Here is a 5798-nt window from a genome sequence, read left to right as displayed (position 1 = left end):
TTGTAGTTCTTTATTATACCTTTCTGAAGGGTATTAGGTCTTAAAGTGGGATTTGAACGTGGCCGTGTAAGGTGACCGCTCTAACCGCTATGTGCTCCTTGCTGCCTCGGCAGCTGAAATGTCAGTGGTCACTTTCAGTGCTTGTTGCATGTATGAAATAAAACCATGTATGGTTCTATGCTGTGCGCAGGACATTATAAGGATCGTTCCACTGAGAAAAGGTGGCTTATAGGGTTGCTGGGGGACTCAGAGGGAGGAAGTTATACTTACGTTTATTTGCTCAGCAGACACTTTTCTCCAAAGCAACTTACAGCAAACACTATGTAGTGTTACTAGCCCACACACCTTATTCACCACAGTGACTTACACTGGGTCACTCATCCATACATCAGTGGAACACACTCTCTCTGTGTCATTCACACACTATGGGGGAACCTGAACAGCACATCTTTGGACTGTGGGAGGAAACCAGAGCACCCAGTGGAAACCCACACAGACACGGGGAGAACATGCAACCTCCACACAGACTGAGCAGGAATCAAACCCACGTTCTCTCGCACCACCCAAGTGCTGTGAGACAGCAGCACTGCTCACTGTGCCACCCTGCCTTCGTTTTCTTCTACCATTTCCTTCGTTTTCTTTCTGCTGCCTTATCCACTACGTTCTGTACTGTTGTCCTTCCCTCCTGAATCCCAAAAGCAACTCTGCATGGTCACTGCTTATGGCAAATTCCAAAAAGCCTCTGGTGAAACACATACATTGTTGGCTTTATTGATTCTGTTCCTCTATATTAGACTGATATTCTTCTCTTTAGCTCCAGAGGGCAGCACCACTCCAGTGGCCACCATTCAGTGGCCACTTTTTTAGGTACACCTGCCTAGTACGACAAAGGTCAAACCTCAGCATGCAGAATTCTTTGAGGCCTGGAATAAACAAGGTGCTGGAAACATTCTTTGTGGATTTTATTCCATGCTGACTTGATAGCTTCATGTAGTTGCTGCAACGTTTTTACACATTTCCACACATTTGCGCTGGAAATCTCACATGCCAGCCCATCCCAAGGGTGCTTGAGTGCTTTCAGATTAGAAAACTATGTAGACCAGACTTTCAAATTCTTGAAAGCAACCTTGCAATGATGCTTTGTGACATGGTGTATTATCCAGCTGGAAGTAGCCATGTGATAAAGGGTAGACTGGACATGAAGAGTTGCATCCTAATGGTCCATCTTGCTCAGTAACAATGCTTAGATATTCTGTGGAATTTAAATGATGCTCAGCATGTATTTAGGGGCTTAATGTGTGACAAAGAAAATCCCCGCACTGTTATACCACTGCCATGAGCCTTTACCCTTGGCTTAAGGCTTTTTGCATCTTTTAATGCCGAATTCTGACCATATTACTAGCAATTTGCAACAGAAACCGAGATTTGTTAGAGTAAATACCTTTCAGATCTTCAGTTGTCCAGTTTCGGTGATCACGCCCCCAAGTGACAGGAATAGACTCCAGCATGGTCTTCTGTTGCCATGGCTTGTCTGCTTCAAGTTGAACCAGTTCAGCGTTCAGAGATGCTTTTCTGCACACCTCTGTGATACCGAGCTGTTATTTTGCACTTGTGGCCTTCCTGTTAGCTTTAACAAGTCTGGCTATTCCACTCTGACCTTTGTCATTAACGGGGTGCTCCTGTCCAAAGAGGTGCCACTGAGGGGATGTTTTTCATTCATCACATTCTCTTCAAAATCAGGAGAAAATCAGGAGTCTGTGAAAATCCCATAAATGTAAACTGAGTGAGCTCTTGCAAACCACACGCACTCACTCACACACACAGGAATATTATAGAGGGTACGACACATAGAGATCTGTGGCCTCACATCAACAGGCTTGTGGATTACTGGACAATACTTCCAGTTTGTGCAGTATAAGTATTTCCTTTCATGCTGATGTCAAAATTCTCATCTGTATGTAAAACAGCTTTTTTCTTTTAGAAAAGTCATTACAGAGCATCTCCTCACATGGCTCTCCGTCTCCTCTCTGCGCTGTGTCATCGCCCCCGCGCTGTCGCCAGACCTCCTTTCCTTCTTCCTCGGGGGACTGTTCTTCTCATTGTCCTCCAGTTTGCGGGAGGGGAAGGAGGAGGCATTTCCCACACGCGCACGCAGAAACACACAAGCGTGCATGCCGTAACACCCTGCGTCTTACCTGCAAGCGCGCATCGCGTTGCGTATCGTTTACGCATCCTCCTGGTTACATGCACTCTCAGAAAAGTCTGTTCATCCCTCTTCCCTCCTCTTCACGTTTTATTAATTTCTCCCACGTATGGAACAGCTGTATTTCCGATATAGATGACCCACCACCCGGAAACAAGCGTAACCCATTAGTGGCACAAGTTGTGCATTTCAATCATAGCAGTCTGTAGCTGCATATATTTCCTTATTCCGACGTAGTTTGGGACATGTTGCAATGTTCAGAATACGTTAAATATAAATTAGTTGCACATGGGCAAATCTACATACATGATCAAGCACTTCAATATACGTGCATTTATTATGCATGTATTTCAGATGTAATATAGATACAGTGCATAAATAAAATATGTGGCCATTGAGTGCGAGGTTCTGAGAACACCGCCGGTGAGGGCCTGGGGCGATCCTGAGTCGGGGGAGCGGTGGGGCAAAGGGAAACTGTCTTTCTACAGGGGAAGAAGAAGGAGGATTTCCTGTCGTTCCTCTCGCACATAGTGCCGTCGTGGTGCTATCAACGTGAATAGGATTGTTTGTCTTTAAGCATTCTCTGCTTACTTTTACTTTATATGTAATCTCATCTCAATATTCATTTGTAAAGCTCTTTTAAAGTCAACACAGTAGTATATGAACAAACGAAACAGCGGGCCAACAAAAGAGAATTTCTAAAGGACATTATAAAACTAACCTGGAACTAATGATTAGTAACACTAGGTTTTTTTTTATAGTATTTAAACATCATGCTGTATTTGTGCTCATCCATTTCACGCACCGATGGCTATCGGTCAAAGAAATTGCAGTGATTCTACAGTGGTATAAAATGTAAAAAGTGCAACACAATGAGAAAAAGCTCCTTTCCACAGATATGGCATCTTTTGCATGAAATGGCATTTGACAAATCAGCATAAATCAAAGGCAAATAGTTAAATGCTTCTTATATTTAGTGTATATTGTTGTAATAAGGGGGGTGCAGTGGATAGGACCGGGTCCTGCTCTCCGGGGGGGTCTGGGGTTCAAGTCCCGCTTGGGGTGCCTTGCGATGGACTGGCGTCCCGTCCTGGCTGTGTCCCCTTCCCCTCTGGCCTTACGCCCCGAGTTGCCGGGTTAGGCTCCGGTTCCCCGCGACCCCATATGGGACAAGCGGTTCAGAAAGCGTGTGTGTTGTAATAACGTAACATTTATTTTAATATTTCTTAGTTGGTTCCAAAAAGAAATAATGATAATATAGTTTGTCAGTGACGTAAACGCAACCCCCACTAGTAACACTTTCCTTTAGTAATAAGCACGAAGTGAAGTGGTGTAAATTACGACGAGGAAGCAAGGGAGCTGTGCTCAGGGTCCAAGGAAACATCCGAGAAGGTTGGCTGGCTTCTCTCTCACTGCATTACACTTAAGAGTACATTAAACACCAGATTTACTGCATTCCGAAGCGAGCCTCGAAACATGTCGCAAAAATTGAAAATAAATAAAGGCCACAAGTCGTTGCGTCAGCCTAGTTCCCGCTTTTTCCTGGCGCCGTCGTCAACAGCGTGAGGCCGGTGGGAGCCGGAGTCCTCGCAGCGAGCGCATACCCCACGTCTAGCGCAGTCATTGCATTTTAATACACCCCTCCTTTCTAAACGGTGAGGATTATTAAAGCCATAACTTATTATGTTGCAGCGCATAAAAAACATAAAGCCATAAAAAAATAAAGCCACAACAGTACATTGTAATTTCATGGATATTCCCACCTCTGCCAGGGCAGTAATAAATTGAGAAATATTTTGATGCAATTACTTGATCCGTCGCACACCACACACAGCGATCGCAGCTGGCGGCACTTAATGTGGATCAACTCAGTTTGCACTTTTTTTTAATATTGAACATTCACAGCGTGCACTTTCGGTCACGCGAGAGGCATAACCGTGTAATGGTATGATCTTGCATCATAAACAATCGCCTCCAGTGGTGTTTGTCTCTTTGCCAGACAGGATTGACAGGTAGATGGCTGTTCATTTGCATAACATCCAGCCGTCTTGCAACGCAGCTGCGGACCGGGCTTTCACAGTACGTGTATAAAGCGCATCTTGGTTACCGGTCCTCGCGGTGTCTTAGCCCAAATCTAAGTTGGCCGAGCCGCATTACGAAAGATTGCGCGGAGCCGATTGTGCACACTTGCGGGTCTTACAATAAATGGGCGCAGAGCATCTGGGGGCCGACACACACAGCACAGGGCACGGCCGCTGTGGCTCTGAGCGTTCCCGGCCGAAGTGAGGCTTCTTTCCCGCTTTTCTTTTGCTGTGCTTTTTTTGCTTCCCTTTTCCTGCAAGTCTCTGCCCTCCTTTCCTCCGCTCTCACTTATCCCAGACTGTTTCCCACTATAGGAGTGCAAAGGTTCTGCAGCCCCTCCCTCATATTTGTTCCATTCGTTTCGCTGCCCCCTACCACCTATCCCCTTCGCCATCCGCTCCGGCCCGTCTGTAGTCTGACAGGTGTGTAATTGGATGATTAATGATCGGGGAGGCCCGCCCCCTGCAGCCGCTCACTTACACTCTCACACACACACACACACACACACACACACTCACTCACACGCACAGGCACGTACTTCTGCACAAAGGCCGCCTCTCAGACATCCGCGCCACCCCACAGTCGCACGCACTCCCGCACGCTAAGGCCGCTCAGAGCAGATGTTTGCAGACGTGCGCAGATTCTCACCGAAACACCGTGCAAAAGCTTGAATTGGACAATGCAGTCCCGCACAGAAGGGACACATAGTCTAATTAATCTATTAAATAGTCATACGTTCTCTCACACGCGCAAAAAAAGAAAAATCACGGAATGCTTTCTCGGAACATGTAACTGGCGCTAGATTTGGTGTACGGTTTATTCATTTGTGCGTGACGGCATACCTTTCCCTAAAGCCGAAGTGAAGCCGTTATATTATGCAGATGAGGATCTTCCCGTTCCTACCGCAGAGAGCGCTCCCTACTCCAATTGTGGTGAAACCTTTGCCATGAAATGTATGCAGAGCACAGGTCCTAAACGGGGGGGGCCGTGGGGCGCTATTCTAATGCTTGCGCCGAGCGGCGAGACGGTATGGAAACCTTCACGCGGGCAGGCCGACTCGAGCTTCCTTAGGAGCGCATTCCACATCAAAGCCACGCGCGGTGTGCCGGGTGCGATGAACCCATCTGCGCTGCGCTGCCAGGGAGCAGTAGAAAGGGAGACTGCGAGCGAGAGAGAGAGCGAGAGAGAGCTCGGGAACGAGAACCGGGAAGGTCGGCGATTTTCTCTGTCCGCATTCCTCTTATCGCCGCGCCACAGCTTTAGAGTCAGCCAGCAACACTCACATCACACCCTGTTCTTCATATTTACTGCCCCCACGTCCCTGCTACACGCGGGCACTCGCAAATCCGGCGCTCACGCGCTCACACACTCGCACCGCGGCTCCCTGCGGCGCTTCCATTCCTCCTGGCCGCGGTCACTCTACGGCGCTCCGCAGGCCCATTGTTACCTTTGCGACCGTTCTTGCTGTAGTGCAGCACTGCGGTAATGTAGCGCAGCCTCTAGCGCGGTGGTT

Source organism: Scleropages formosus, chromosome 10, assembly GCF_900964775.1.
Source record: "Scleropages formosus chromosome 10, fSclFor1.1, whole genome shotgun sequence".
In the NCBI taxonomy this organism is placed as follows: domain Eukaryota; kingdom Metazoa; phylum Chordata; class Actinopteri; order Osteoglossiformes; family Osteoglossidae; genus Scleropages; species Scleropages formosus.
Note: the sequence above shows the minus strand (reverse complement) of the source record.